This window comes from Tamandua tetradactyla, chromosome 4 (assembly GCF_023851605.1).
Source record: "Tamandua tetradactyla isolate mTamTet1 chromosome 4, mTamTet1.pri, whole genome shotgun sequence".
Classification (NCBI taxonomy): Eukaryota; Metazoa; Chordata; class Mammalia; order Pilosa; family Myrmecophagidae; genus Tamandua; species Tamandua tetradactyla.
In genome coordinates, this window is record NC_135330.1 from 160,841,922 (window position 1) to 160,858,965 (window position 17,044).

A 17,044-nucleotide genomic window follows, 5' to 3' on the forward strand; every position below is an offset into this window, starting at 1 on the left:
GTCCATGGATGTGAGAGAGGTTTTCTGGGTCTCCCATTGATTTAAATACAGAAGTGAATTGCCCCAACTGCTACTGGCAACTTTTTAAGAAAAAAAAAAGTTTTTTTTTTTGAGAAAATCTGGCTTGCTGATCAGACAGACAAGTGAAGAGGAAGCTGAGTAAAACACTTAAAAACAGACCTGAAATCTGGACAATGTTGCAAATGGAGCACCTCAAGACTTCCAATCAAGTAAGAATGATGCATTTCCTTATTCTTTAAGCCAGTTTAACTTAAGTTTCTGTCGACTGAAGTAGAAAACGTCCTAACCAATACAACAGTACAGAAAATATGTACAATATTATATATACAACTCATTTTGTCAAAGAAATGGCAACTACAAATAGAAGAGAACTTTATTAGCAATATAACAATTCATGAATTGGACAGCACCAAGTAAAGCAGGTATTATCAAGAAGTGTGTTTGTGGAAATGGGGGGCATTAGGTATTATTTACCAAAGAATGGAAATGATGAACCTTATCGGAATATTAAGGGAGAAGGAAATTTGTCCAAACTGATTGGTCAGAACTTAGGCCTCTTTTTCTCTTCCTATTACTCAAAGTCTCATTCTCCAAGCTGTGCACATCTGAAGTCTAATTGTGTCAGGGTAAGGTGCTCACACTGGTGCCTTCTTTGCTGGGAGTCATTTTGTAACCCAGGTCCTAAAGGTCAATTTAGAGCTCCTTTAGCAATTTGGTTAACAGATATGTATAGATCCCCATGGTTCTAGGCACTGGACAATAAAAACTGAATAATCTCTAAAAACTCACAGTCTAATGGAATTTATATTCTAGTTGTGGGCTAGAGACCAAAAGAAATAAGAAAAAAATGTACTGTTAAGTGGGTAGTAAGTCACATAAAGCAAGCAGATGATACAGCACATGTGAGTTGCAGTTTTAGATAGTGCGGCCAGGAAATACCTTATTGAGAGGATGCCATATAATTAAGGAAGGGAGTTAAGAAGGAAATTTAGGATGGATGCGGGTAGGGAGAAGAGCAGAAGCAAGCCTGGGCACCTCAGCTACCCTAGTTCCTCCCTTGGGATCTCCCTGCTGTGCTTCAATACCTAAAGAGTTTGTGGCTAGCACAGCAGGGGATCTCAGCCCCTAATGCTGAGCACCAACACAGCACTGACTATGGCCAGTGCCCATTGTCCATTCTGACTGGGTGGCACCTTAGTTGGCCCTGTGGTTAAATATTTTGCATATCATGTTGTATTTCATCATTCCTAGGCTCTAACACCAAAATCCCTTGGCAAAATATGTAAGGAATCAATGATGAATAGGATGGCAGTGAAAGAGACATCTTTCAGCTATAGTCAAGCCATCACCAAGGGGAATAATTTTGAGAGGACTCTTATTGATGCAAACCACAATTCCACTCTTCTTGGAGGCCATAGTAGAGGAAGAGATTTCTCTCTGAACCCAAAACTCAGGTTTCTCAGACAAATAATTGAATAGTTATGTTGATGAATGCCTTGAATAATAGATATATCCCTTAGTTAATGGATGTTCCCTGCAGTGGCTAAATACAAATTGCACATTTTCAATGTGTTTTTCTTTTGTGTCAAGAATATACACAACAAACTTCCTATCCTCCTGGAAGTTACAAATCAGTTTTTTAATGGAAAACATGGGGAGACAGATTTTATTTCATACAATAATTTTAAATAAATAGAAGGACAGCCCAGCTACAAGGGAAATAGAGTGGTTTGGAACAGAAAATGTTTGTTTGCTATAAATGGAACAATTACTTCTGAGAATCTGTCAGAAAATGAGGGCTTATCTTGCTCGACAACAATCATTATCTGGTGAATAATTCCTTTTGTGAAACTTAAAACTTCTGTCTCTGCCCCTGAAATGACTTTATATAATCTGGCAGAGCTGTTACGTAAACTCACAGAAAGCAGAGGGTGACATAATTCCTTCCATCAAAAAGTTAATCTGTGACATTTCAAAATCACAACAAAATGTTATGCTGTTTCTCTAAATAACAATAATAACAAGTTTCTTTATGGTTTTGAGAATTTAAAAGAAGCCCAATTCCTAAATGGTTCAGGTTACTCAAATTCCACTGGATTGTCTTTCTGCATTCTCATTTCCATTATACAAATCTAAGCATATCTCAGAAGTTAAAGCTGAAAGATACAAGTGCTTTATAAAGGAAAAATATAAGATTCTAATGTAGACAGAGCTTTCTAACCTGCCATTGTTGTTGGAGCTTTCAGTGATAGACATAAAAATTTTACTTCTATTATATGAAACATTTTATTTATTGATTGAAATCTGCTCCTTATTCTGTTCCTCACAAATGCCTACAGTGGATTCCATATTGTTAGGATCAAGGAAAAAAAGTCATGTGCTTAGAGAAGTTTGTTTTCGCCTTTTTTTTTTTAATTGGTTGCAGTAGTTTTGAACTATATTGGACCTGCCCAGCTGTTTTCTACTCTGACAGCATTCTCTTTGCTTCATGTGAAAATCAGGGGATGCTCAAGCTTTAACAATTTACTTGTAATCCTTTCTATAGTGCCTTATTTTCTGTTTTTAGTGCTTTTCCAACATTTCTGGTTTATTCAATTTGTGTGATTTGTTACAAATCAATGTAAAACAATACATGGGACTCACTCATACTTTGCATAGCACAATACAAAACCAATGAAACCTTTGTTTTTTAACATAATTTACTCATTCCTTATAAACATCATGGGCATATTCATTCCATTAAAAAGCCAATTTTACCCTTTTGAATACTCCACACTCAGCCCTTAAAACTAGCCTTGAATTCCATCAGTAATTTTGTATTAACTCTTTCGAGCCAGGTTTTGCTGAGGTGCTGCCTCAGTTCACTGCGTTAAATATCATCCCGATACAAATGCTCTTGAGAATTCATGCAGCACTGAGTGTCTAAGTGGGTCTGACTGAGAGCAGGACTGGGAGACTTTTAATCCTCTGCCACATCTCTTTCCTAACTGCCCTGTGGTAGGCAAAATATTGTCTTCCCCAAGATATCCACATTCCAATCCCTATTATCTGTGAATATGTTAGGTTACATGGTGTGCCGGTTTGAAAGTATTATGCACCCCTGAAGAGCCCTGTTTTAATCCTGATCCAGTCTTGTGAGAGCAGCCATTTCTTTTAATCCTGATTCAGTACTGTAGGTTGGAAACTTTTGATTAGATTACCTCTATAGAGATGTGACATATCCAATTGTGGGTATGAGCTTTGATTAGATGGAGATGTGACGCCATGCATTCCAGGTGGGTCTTGATGAACCAGGAGAAAGCTTGTGAGAAAGACCTCACCATGCTGGGTTTGAAGGGAAAAGGGGACCATGACTCAAGGAATGAGAACCTTTTTGAAGACGGAAAAGGCAAGGAAATGCATTCACCCCTAGAACGCCCAGAAAGGATCAAACTCTGACTACAACCCAGTGAGACCTGTTTTGGACTTCTGACATCTAGAACTCTAAGATGATATATATATATATATATGTTGTATTAAACCACTAAGTTTGTGGTAATTTGTTACAGTAGCAATAAAAATGTAATAATACCCCAAAAGGGGGATTTATTTAAATGAGTAATAAAGTATCATTTTTAACAGCAGTGGTTATAACATGTGTAAAATATGGAAGTGGGAAGTTACAAAGTTAAATTAAAAAAAAAAAACTATTATATGACTGTGACTTTCAAAATACCTTTTTTTCTATTTCCAACATTTCCTGTCAAGGTTTAGAATAATTTTTTCATTTCTATATAACTTACACAAGTTTGTTTCCATTAAGTCTTTCAATACTTTTTAAACTGATTTGAGAGAGTGTAATTGTTGGGATAATTCAATGGAAATAAAGCAATGTTAATACATCAACCTTTGCTATTTGCCAAAAGAATCAGGAAGAAATTATAATAATTCATGAGGTTTCTCTTCATGTAATTGGGTTCCTTTCTATCTGAAATTCAAGGGAAAAAATTATGAATTGTCAACTCTACAGAAGCCCTGTATCCCTCACTGGAATGTCACTTTCATGCTCCCTCAGCAAAGTGGCAGAGTTATCTTGGGAAGCAAGCATCTAGAGATTATGGATACTGTTAACTGTATGACAGGCTTACCTATAGGTGGCCTCTGTCCCTTGCTGTATTGTTGTTATCATGGGGCTTTGGAGGGTTTTCTACTGATTGGCTACAGCATGGTAATTTCATTAAGAAGTCATGTAAGGGAAAGAGAGTATTAACCATGAAATCTCATGCTTACTAATGGTGTGCATCTTCTCTCATGCTGGGCTCTGGTGAGCAAAGGCAGCAGTGGACTCAGTTTTAGGGAACTATGGTCAACCCTTCTTGGTCCAGATGTTGGTATATGGAATTACAGGATGGTGCATATTGACAGAGCCTGGGTATGTGACCTCCACATTCTTCCCTACATTCAGAATCTGAAAACTTGTGTGAATGCCATTCCTCAGGGGGTTCTATTGAATACTAGACTCAAAGCTTCCTAAATGCGAATACTTCCTAAGGAAGCTGTAGCTAAAGAAATTTCCCAGGGGAACATCACTACTGGGTAGTAGATCCTCCAGTTCAGTTTCATCTAGCCTGGATCCCTAACATTATCCTACACTCTGATTTGTGGAAACCCTTTTCTCCTTCTAGTTTCTCACATAAAAATCTACTGAAGTGGAAAACAAGTATTAATGATATAGTAGTGAGTCAGTCCAGGCTGTTGTCCGATGCAGGAGACTGTGGTCTTTACTACAACGTATATTACCTTTCCTAAAGAGAGTGAGGGCTTTTTGATTCAGATCATCCTCAATTTTCTCTTCCAGAAATAGAGTGTGCATTCTCAATCACTGCAAATTCCACATACTAGCACATGCCACTTACATTCAATAGAAAGTGTTCTTCTAATTCACAATGGCTGTAAATTCAGAATCACAGGTTTTTACTAGCCACCTTCCTCCTCGTCAGCTTTGTACTAGATTATTATATATGAACTCACACTTGCCATTTGCTCCATAATAAAATAGGTAAAATATGTTCTAATAACAATGAAATATCCTAAATATAGTTATATAGTATCTTTACTTTTTGTCCCAGTGACACCATGGGGATGGTTCTGTATTTACCCCCATATTTAGCAGAGACTAATATGTGTGAAGGTTAAGAATCCCATGCTGCAAAGTGAAAGTGAGAAGTAGAGTAATCCATCTTTAAGATGTGTGTGCATTTGCTATTTTATTTGTCCTTTCATTTCCATGTGGATTACAGGTCGTGTCATAGACATGTCATGTGTGGTTCCCTGAGGTAATATTTTTAGAAGTTTCAATAAATTATAATTTAAAAATATTATTATTTTTTCATTCCCTTCGAGGACAGAGATTCACAAATGTGCTCCAAAGAACTTTTACTTCATTATTCACCCAATTCATCATCTTCTCCTCCCCAGCTTCATTTCTGATATCCTTTTAATGTCTTCTTCCCTTCACGACAGTCCATTAAATCCTCATTAACTAGGTTGAAAAGAAATTTGATGCTGTTTAAGAAAACTCAAATTTCTCTAATGAAAACTAGCAAAAAATTTTCAAACCCAACCTTAGTGAAATTGGAGCTCAAGCCCTGTTGTGCTTGATTCATAGATAACAGCTGAAACCACTTCATCTACAAGTTAATGGATAAAATTAGCATGTTAAAGAGTTGGAGGGCTTAATTAGAAAGCCAATCCTCAGGCAAAAAACCTCTCAGGAACACTAAAGCAGTTTGTTGATTTTGTTTGTATCAGGTTTGGGAGCTGAACCTGGAAATAGAAATTAACTCTGAGTTAGGAAAAATAAAAATCCGTAATGAAATTATATCTTCAGGCTCCCTTTAAGAGAAGAATATGCCCTATGCCCTGTAAATGTACCATCTTTTACTTTCTGTGACTATTTATTTTAAGTATCACAATTTTCCAGTGAGAAATGGCCAATTTATTTCAATGTGCTTTCCTCATGTTTTCTCACATTGTGTTGGGTACAGGTTTTGGCACACTCCAGTAGAACCCTCCTGAATAAAGAGTCTGTACCATTTTGTGAGCCACTGCTCCCCCAATACCAGTCATGACACTAGATCAGAAACAAAATTCTCAACTCTTCTAAGAATTTTGTTTCTTCTGGTTTTCCCATTCACATTTCCAAATAATACCTTAAATTTATCACTAATTGGGGATTTTCCAATTACATAAATTTTCTATTGCCTTTCTACTATAGATTAGGATTTAGGTCTTCTACCTTATACCACATACCTATTGCTTCTCTCTATAATAAACCCACTATAGTTACATGATATATTTTGGTTAAATTAATAATCATTAATTTTTTATGATGTATTTTGGTTAAATTAATAATCATGTATTTTGTAACTATATAAATATTGTTCACAGATTAAGGCAGTAGTGTTCAGTATACTTGCTCCTGTTATTTTCATTTTCTTCAGTCAATAAATATGTTTCAAACACCCACTTGAAGAGTCAGTGTTCTAAGAATTGAAGGTAGAATAGTGAGAGGAAAAAAATTCCTTTTCTGTGAAGCATACATTTTTTGGGGGGAAAACAGCAGAGAAAAATGTTTAAGGGCAGAGATTCTGAATCCAGCCTCCATGGTTTTTGGTACCTGCCAACTCTACAGACTTAGAAAGTTACCCAGACCTTCCTTGACTCAGTTTCCCTCTAATTTATTTTCAAGCTTTCATGTATATAGTAAGGTATTAGTTTTGGAGGAATTTTATTCTGCTGTTCGCCTGTTCTTGTTCCCAGTAATTTTTTTTTTTTTTTTTTTTACCTTATTGGTTATGGGTTTCTGTCTTTTATGTTGTAAAGAAGGATTTTATAAAACTTAACAGTAGCTAACTTTTCTTATGTAAAGAAGGATTTTATAAAGAAAAGAGTTATGGGCCCCATCAGGCTAAAACAACCCGGGACTTCCCAGGGGCGGTTATCTGCTGCCTTTGTTATGCAAGGTTTTCTGCTGCCTTGGTTATGCAAGGTTGTAACTGCCGGAGAAAGTTTATCTAAGAATGCAACTGAGAAGGTTGAGTAAGGGAGTTTTGCACGAGACAGCTGCTTCTTGCAAGAAGCAGCTCCCATGACTCATGCGCGAAAAATGTTTGTTATCTGCTTCTTGCAAAATGTTCGTTATCTACTTCCTGCATAAAGCAGAACCTGTAACTAATGTTCAACCCTCAAACCCCACACCCTTATCCTGGCCCTCAAAAGGCTTCCCAAAACCCAGGTTCGGGGCTCTCTGTTCCTGCGTGTTCAGTGAGCCCCACGCATGTGTGGTAAATAAACCCCTTGCGTGTTGCATGAGAGAACGTCTCTTGGAGTCCTCCTTTGCGCGGCAAAACTCTCAAATTCTTACAATGTTAGTGACTTTTCTTTCATATCTGGTGATAAATTTATTAATATTTTTAAATGGGGCACTAAAACTCTGCTTAGATGCTCCTGTATAGAATCTCTGTGGGCAGAGTTCTTGATTGTTGACATATTGTTGAAATTTCAGTTGGAAACCCCTTAATGTCACTCTTTTTAGACCTTTGTGGGGGACATGTCAGCTTTACCAAAGAGAAAAACTTCCATTTCCTCTTGTTGGGTAGCAGTGTGCCCCAATGCAGAGCTTCTTTGGTTCATTCTGAATGCATAGAAAATGTCCAGCTTTCTGCTTAAACAGAAGAGGCTCAGTAAGCTGGTAAATGGCCTGAGCAGTAGATTGGAGGTTCCAAGGAATTTCACTGAATTATTCCATTTTCAGATTCAATATTCTAGTTTGCTAGCTTCCAGAATACAACACACCAGAGACAGATTGGCTTTTAATAAACGGGGATTTATTTTGTTAGTTCTTCAGAGGAAAGGCAGCTAACTTTTCACTGAGGTTCTTTCTTACGTGGAAGGCACAGGATGGTCTCTGCTGGTCTTCTCTCCAGGCCCCTGGGTTCCAACAACTTTCCCAGGGATGACTTCTTTCTGCATCTCCAAAGGCCTGGGCTGAGCTGAGAGTGCTGAGATGAGGAATGCCGAGCTGCTTAGCTGGGCTACGTTGTGATCTCTCATTTAAGCACCAGCCAATTAAGTCAAACGTCACTCATTACAGCAGACACGCCTCCTAGCCAACTGCGGATGTAACTAGCAACAGATGAGGTTCACGTACCATTGGCTTATGTCCGCAGCAACAAGACTAGGTATGCTCACCTGGCCAAGTTGACAACTGAATCTAACTAACACATCCAATAACTGCCCTCCAACCTCTTCAGAGACCTCTGGTAGGGCCAATTTCTGAAGCCTTGCGAAATTCTGCAGTGCAAATCAGCTGGCTTCTGTTTGAGTTTTATTATTCATTGTAAATTTATACATATGGCAACTGAGGTTCATAAAAAGTCTGTCAAATAAGTGATAGCACAGGTATTAGTTTCCAGGATGATTTGGGCTTTACATATGTTGATTTAGTCTCAAAACATTAGCCCCAATTTACTGAGGAGGAAACCAAGGCAGTGAGAGTAGATAACTTGGGTAAGAATTATTACTGAGAGTGGCAAAGCAAGGCTGCAGGCACCAGTTGTGTGTCTCAGAGGACTTAGCTAGTTAAGAAAGAGCTCCTCTACACTACTCAGCTCAATACACAGCTTAAAAATCATTTATTTTGATTCTCAGAACTAGTCCATAAATTTAACCAATCCCAGACCAAAGTTTTTTTTTGAGACTACTTTGCTACTTTGGTGTAACTTTTTATCGTCTTGTTCTACTATGTACAAATAAGGTATTAGGCACGGGGTTGCTAAAGGATTCCACATGAGACAGTGAGTTAAAACTTAATTGTTTATTAAGAAAGAGAGCAACAGATTGAGAGCAAAGGGAGAACAGGCAGGTGGGAGCCAGGCAAAACCTACTAGCAAAAGGAAAGGAAAAATGGCTCTAACACTCATTCTGGCAGCTTGTGGTTTTAAAGGAAAAACCATGCCAAGAGGGTAGGATGACATGTGGCCACAGACATCACCAGGAGATATCAGGCTGGTGCAAATCATGACTTCATACTCAGGGTTATCTGGTCTGGCCTCTGGTGGGTGGGCTGTTGGCACATTTGTGTTCATTATCTTGTAGTCACATCAGGTCCCCTCAGAATTGCTGCTGAGAGAGAAAAAAATGAAGGGGCCCCCATGCCACAGAATTCATTTTGCATGTTAAGTTTTATTTTCTGACACCTGTGAGGTGTAATACTCAGAGAAATTTTTATGAAGGGGAATAAAATATCTCTCCTTTGTCAGAAATCACAGTATTATTAAATGTACTAGTTTTGGCTATGTTAGAGTCCCTAAGATAGACTTAAAGAATTGTAGAGATGGAAGTCAGCGATTTATGAGATAGAATCCGATGTCTATCCAACAACCTATCCCATTTTGGCCACTTTTCCTCCCTGATCTACCACCACATAGGCGTTTGTCATGAATTTCAAGGCAAGTTTAATCCTCAAACTTGTGTCCACGCATGATGCCCAGAATCAAACCTCTTCGGATCACTATTCTTACATAGTTTGTGTGCTCTCCTGCCACTGATTCTTCCTACTATTGACAACATTATTCATGCATCATTCCTATTTTTTTCTGTTGTTAACTACAGTAGAATCCAGCTCACCAATTCCCTCTTCATCTCCTGTTACCACTCAGGGACACTCCTGTTAATAAGATATATCTCTTTAAGTTCCCTAGGAAAAAGTGGCATAATACATTTAAATTATAATCCTGAGCAATATGATGGACTTTTTACTGTCATATTACGCCATCCAATTATAATGGAGCTTGAATGGCAGTTAACAGAAAGATTTTATGAATTACATAGTTTTTGAATGGGAGTAAATGTGTTTGACTCTCAACCTTTAGCTGGTGGGAATTTTCTTATCTCCTTTTGTTCTTCCAAGGCTTATCTGTGCATGCAGCCGCACTTTTTTTGTGTTGTGCCAAAGGGTTCTCTTCCTGTGGTATCTATGATCAATTCTATATTCTCTAGGCAGCTTGTGCCACTGTGAAAGAGTATAAGAAGAATTCTCAGAGTTCAAAAGGCAAGGGCTGTTGACATCACCAAGCTCACTGCGCTAGTATGGAAAGATGGGAGTCAAAAACATCAAATGAATGATTATAAATTATGTCTTAAAATGTTTTTTTTACAATTGACTGATTTACTATTTATTTGATGCATTTGAAATTGTTGATTAAATACAAATATTCCCATAAACCGAGATGATAGAAATAATTAGAAAAGAAGTTTAATTACAGTAAATTAAGAAAACACTGTGAAGCAGAAACAACAGATGGTACAAAAAGAAAATGCTAATTGAAAACTATTAGAAACAGTAAGGGGAAACTAAGATATTAAGCTGATTTACACAGACAGAACAAATTCTTCCATTCTTTTCAGTGGTCTTTGAAACCTTGAGATTTATCAGGACTGTTTCCTTGTCTCCTCTTTTTTGTTTGTTTGTTTAGATAGTTCCTTATTTTCTTACATGATTTTGTTTCATTTAAAGAATGAGGCCCAATTTAGGAATGAGTTTCAAAAATTATAATTCTTAAATACTTCAAATATTAATGGTATTGTTAGCTAATATCAGATATTAGTTGTCAGATGCTATATATGTAGCATACTTATGGTAAAATTAGCACATATTTATCCAACAAAAACAAAAAAATCATAAATTTGTGCCATATATCAATATATACCTGGCATTAGGCTGTATAACATATTTTAAACAATGCAAAATTATTTTCGGCTTATTGAAAAATATCTGAATATTTGCAGATTTCTTATAAGCACTATAATCCTGAATATAATTTCTATCCATCCAGGTACTTAATTGGTTCAAATGATTTATTTGTTTTAGAAATGTATCTTTATATAAAATACAAAAGTAATATATACTTCTTATATTTGATAGGATGCTTTCAGCTGTGAAAGAAAATGCACTTAAAATTCCCTAAACGATAAAAGAAATGTATTTGATCATATAGGAGGAAGTCCAGAATGAGGTGGACTTCAGAGTTGGTTGATCAAGCAGCTCAACAATATCAACTAAGTCCCAGGTTCCTTTGGTGTCCACTCAGCTGGCCACAGTTTGACTTTGGAGCCATAGTATGGCATTCAGTACTGCCTCATTCAGGTCTATAGGTGTCCCATAGCTCTCTCAGAAGAGTGAGGAGGAACTGCCCCCATGACCTCCAGAAAGCTCTTCTGTAGTCTCATTGATTGCAGTTAACGCTTACGCTTATTACTGAACCAGTTATGAAGTATGGGATTACCCTTAAGCCTGTCAATCATGTCCATGAAACTCAGGGGTCAGCTTTCCCTGAGGCATGGGAGAAGCACCGTCTTTCTGATAAGAGGAGGGGAACACAGGTATTACACATGAAATTCACTAATATGCCTGAATGGGCATCTTAAATAATTAAAAAAGGAATAATATATAACTGAAAGACTATTAAGGGGGACAAAATGGAATAATAAATAAAATATTTGATTGAGTCAGAAAGGGGAAATATAGTAACAAAGAATAGGTGGGGCAAATAAGAAATAAATAGGAATATGGTAGACTTAAATCCAACATCAAATATGCAGTGACTAAGCATTTCAGTTAAGAGGCAAATGTTAAGAGAGTGGATTAATGAAACCTTATATAATTTATTTTTACAGGAAACATGATAATTAAGACCTGTTGCTGTAGCTAAAAGAAATGAGCATTCTGTTTTAAGATGAAGATTAATGGCTCAAACAAGAGTTTGCACCTGACCACAAAATAATTCTACTTTGTAAATGTTGATATAGTGAACTTGAATATCTTCTTACTCTAGTGTTTAACATGTGAGACTAATCATCATGTCAGTTACACCCTGGTAATTTTAACTAAACTTATTCCCAACCTAACCTGAAGATGAAGTAAATTTGATTTAACAGCAGGGGTCAACTTTTCCTTAATAGTTGCACTTTTTTAGTAGAGGCAGAAGCAGAGCTATCTTTAAAAGTGTTTTAAGAGTCTTCTATCAGTACAATAATTTATAATCAGCTAATTAAGGAAATAATTGTATACTATTTGTTATGGTTCCCTTCAATTACCACTTTTTTGCAAAAAGACAAAGTGCTTCTACAGGTTTAGACTATTTCTTTAGTCACAATCATAGAAATTAAATTTAAGGTGTTAGCACATATTGAAAAAGATGAAACCTCACTAAGGTCTTTTTTTTGCCCATAACTCTTAGATATTTTACTCCATGTAATTATGACACTATGTGGTGCTAAAAATTAGGTTAAAAGAACAGTCTGTGGGAAGTTAGCTTCATTATATTTAACAAAATCTATTTTTGCTAACAAAACACTTGCAGTTCATGAAATATCAAAATTTAAGGAGCAAAACACAACAGTAAGGCCTTCTTTAGTCAACAAAGTGCATTTCAGCATAGTTTGACTTGATTGCTAAGTAGTATTTTGCATAAAACTTGTAGTGTATTCTTATTCAATGAGCTTGAGAAGGAAAAAATAAACAAGTAAACCCAAAATATGTCAGTGAAACAATTTATGGTATGTTGAAAAAATAAGCTTCTGATTAAGACACACACTCACACATACAAATCAAAATTTTGTTGATCAAAATCTGTTTTAAAAAACATTATGAAAATTGTTTTTATATTTGAAACAGAAAGAAACCATAATGGGTGATTGGAAGATTAAAATAACTTGGAATTACTGCTTATTTAAAGAAAATATGAACTCTATAAGAACTTTATGCACTATTCAAGAAAAACTAATAAAAACAACACATGACATAATTTACTAGTCACACCAAGGGAATAATAATAATATCGGTAATATTATTGCTGACTAAGAACGTTTTCATCTGCTTTTGCCTTAGAACAACATTGAGTAAACTTTAAGGCAATTCCATTGTGACAGAATAGGAAGTTTTCTTGTTAATTTTTGAAAGTGATATTTAAAAAAAATCCAGTGATCACTTCTAGGCCTTTTGGCTAAGATCAAGTATAAAAATAGAATAATGATAACACTGAATGCTTCAGGAAACTTCTGGATTTTTAACTCTCACTAAGACCTTTCACAAACTGTTTACTGTATTCAGTTTATTGTGCAAAACAGATTTAACATGACAAACCTGAGACTGCTATTCTTAGAAAGGCCTGCTTGCAAGGTTGACCCATGACTGATTTCTGGGAACTTGATTTCGGGGAAATTCCCACCATTCCCAGAACTGATAAGGGTAGCTCACTGCACCCAAACTGATGAACAAACCATGTGGTCTATGTTGAATACCTGCTTTCCTTCTGGGAGTCTGGAATTTTGGCCTAGCTAGGCAGGGTTACTGATCCCCAGTAAAAAACTTTGGACTTGGAAGTTCAGGTGAGCTTTCCTGGAAGAAGACACATTATAGGGGTTTTACAATTAGAAGCTAGAAAAATTAAGGACGTGCTGTGTGACTCCACCAAAACAGGACTCTCGGAAGCTTGTGCCAGGTTTCCTCTTCACTTCGCCCCATGTAGCTTTTCCCTTGGTGATTTTGTTCTGTATCCTTTTGCTGTAATAAATTAGAGCCATGAGTACAATTATATGCTGGGTACTTTGTATCCTCCTAGGAAGTTACTGAGCCTAAGGATGATCATGGAGACCCCTGGCAGAACAGTATTCTAAGAAACCTGGGTTTCTTTGCCCTTTCTTTCCCACTTCCATACTCTTTCTGAGATTGTTCCTGATGCACAGAATACCTCTTAACCCAATCTAGTATTTTTTTAGTGCTGGGAACAAATGCCACCGCTTCCAAGATGATCCCTGACTCTCACTGTTTCCCAGAAGGAAATATACTGGAATGCCCTGGTTTTGACTATTTATATATATTTTTTATTGTATTCTTTCATGGCGTTAATTAGTCTACCTTATATCATCATTGGGTGTGTGCATCTCCTCTCACCTATTGATTTTAAGGTACTTGGAATACCTTTAAGGTATTAAAGGTGGAGAAATATTATTTTTCTACCCCCACCAGTCTTCCTCCCCTGTAACTGCTTGCACTTTGCATGACTCATGTTGTCATGTCATCAGTGAATACTGATGTGCCAAATTAAGTGACTTTGAAAGGAGAATAGCGTTGAGGTAGATCATGCTTCAGGACTTACATTTGATCTCATTAACAATACAAAGCTGTTTTTTAGAATATCTGAGATGATGTCTTAAAATAAAACACAGCTATTGTTGAATTTTAAGCAATTTAGTATTCTGTAAATGATGAGTGGAGTCTAAAAACTCTGAATAATTGACCTGACATAGAAATGCATGAGTCTTGACAGCTGCTTTCTGGATAAATATTAAAGGAAGCATAAATACTCAAAAGAACTGAAGTATTACTTTTTAAGCATATGTGTAAAGTACTACTTTTTAAATGTATGTATGTGTTACATGTATTTAATATAAAGTAATCTTAGATTAGAAAAGCAACTCTTGAAGAAAAAAAAATGCCCATCTTAATTCTTCTAAACTTTCCCAAACCTTTTTCAAAGGTGCAATTTCTTGTTTTTTAAAATCTTCTTTATTTTCCATTTCTTTTAAAATTCTTAAAACATTCCAATAGTTAACTATGAGACATAGCTGAAGCTTAAGAGGCCACTGGATATTATTTAGAAAATAAAGAAAAATTTGACAGTCATCATTGAATTTTAATTGCATTTTTTATTTAACCTTTGACATAGCATTTGTTAGGGAATAAATAAGAGATGAGCAATTACATGCTCTACTTGTTATGAACAAGAATCTCTGAAAAATTTATTATATTATTCTTTGCTTAATTGAATATAAATTTAAAAATTTGAGATTATATTGAAATTTCTGAATAATTAGGGTAGACTAATCACATATAATCTCCCTTCCTCAATTCTATTCAGAACCTCAAAATGTGACCTTATTTGGAAATAGGGCTTTTGCAGATATAAATAGTTAAGGAGAGATCATACTGGATTAGGGTGACTAGTGTCATAAGAAACACAGAGACACAGAGAAGACAAACACACACAGAGGGAAGAGAGCTATGTGGAAATAGAGGCAGAATTTGCTACAAGGCAAGGCAATGAATGCTAAGGATTGCTGGCAACTACCAGAAGGTAGAAAGAGACAAAGTAGGATTCCTCCCTACAGCCTGTTGACAACTTGGTTTTAGACTTCTAGATTCCAAAACGGTAAAAGAATAAATTGTGGTTGTTTGAAGCCGCCAGTTCGTGGTATTTTGTTACAGCAGCCCTAAGAAACAATTCTCCCTCCTGAAAGTACACAAAAACGAAGGCAGTGAGCCAACCACCGTAAGAACTATAAAACGCAGTGGGAGAAAAGATAGTGCATATGTGAGGGACTTCAATATAGAGATGGTGACTTGCTTGGCAACAAAGTCAGCATTATAAAGCAGAAAGGGATGCCAGGTACATTTAACTGGAGGGCCCCAGAATGTCCCTGAACTTGAACTGATCAGTTAGCCTGGAAACCTACAAACAATAAAATGGTAGAAAATCAGAAGATGAAGACTTAAAATTCTCTCCTTAGCCTTGAGTTACCTGGCAAATACCTACTTCTTTTCCTTTTGTTTTCCTTTGGACCCTTTCTGAAACAGATCAAAAGTCTGTCCTTCCTGTGAAAAAATAGAAAAATAGCAACTCTGGATTTGGAAACACCAAATCAAGGGAAAGATGAAAGTTGTACCCCCTCCCCTGCTCCTTGGTATAGTGAGTTAATGTTTAAAAATCGACTATTGTACAGATATTAGGGATACCCAAATCAATAGGCCAAGCCCTAGGTCTTGAGGCTTGCTCTTATGACAGTTATGTATGTAGTGGAAAAGCTTAGACTACCTATGGATAAGACTGAAAGTCACCTCCGGAGGACCTCTTTTGTAGCTCATATGTGGCCTCTTTCTCTTTAAGCCTGACTTTGCAAATGAAATCATTGCCTTCCCTCCTACATGGAATATGACATCTAGGGGTGAAAGTCTCCCTGTTGGCACGGGAGATGACTCCATGGATGAGCCTTGCCCTGGCATTGTAGGGTCAACAGTGCCATCCTGACCAAAAGAGGGAAAGGAAGTGTAACAAATAAGGTATCAGTGGCTGAGAGAGTTCAAATAGAATCAAGAGGCTACTCCGGAGGTTACTCTTAGCAAGCTTTAATTAGATATTGCTACCTATCATAATTTGCCAAATCCCAAACAAAACTATTCTGGCCAATTCTAAAGAATTCCTAGGGTATTATATAGGATTCTATAAATGTTCCATGTACTAGGGAAACTTTCCAGAAAACTAAAACCTCCAGATGGGTCCTGAAATGCAGAGAGGCCAGCCATTTAGGAACATCAACTAGTTCCATCCTCCATCCCATATTATCAACTGCCCCTTCCAACATGAAAAAGTTAGAATGGGCATAGCCCAAATATCCCTGAAAAGTGGGAGAACGATCAAAGGTGGTGGTGGAGTTGTACAGAGAAGGTGGGGTTTAACAAATGAATATGATTGTTGAATCATTATATTGAAATTTCTTTTAGTCTCCATTACCTTAGTGCAGCTAGAAGTAAAAACCTAAAATTGTGGAATTGTAACCCATACCAAAAATACTTGTTGCAATATTCTTTGAAATTTATTACTTTCTTGTATATATATTATTTTTCACAAAAAAGAAAAAAAAAGAGGACGAGTGTAACAAAGAAGACAGAATTCAACAAATGAATTTGATTGCTGAATCAATATATTGATATTTCTTTTGGTCTCTAGGGCCTTGGAGCAGCTAGAAGAAAAAATGAAAAATCATAGAACCGTAACCCATACTGAACTTAAAAAATTTGTTCTACAACTGCTTGTTAAAAAGTACTTAGAAATGTATTGCTTTTTTGTATATATGTTCGATTTCACAATTAAAAAATTGACTATTGTACTCCAGGCCCCTTTCTTTTCCTTGTTTCCAATCA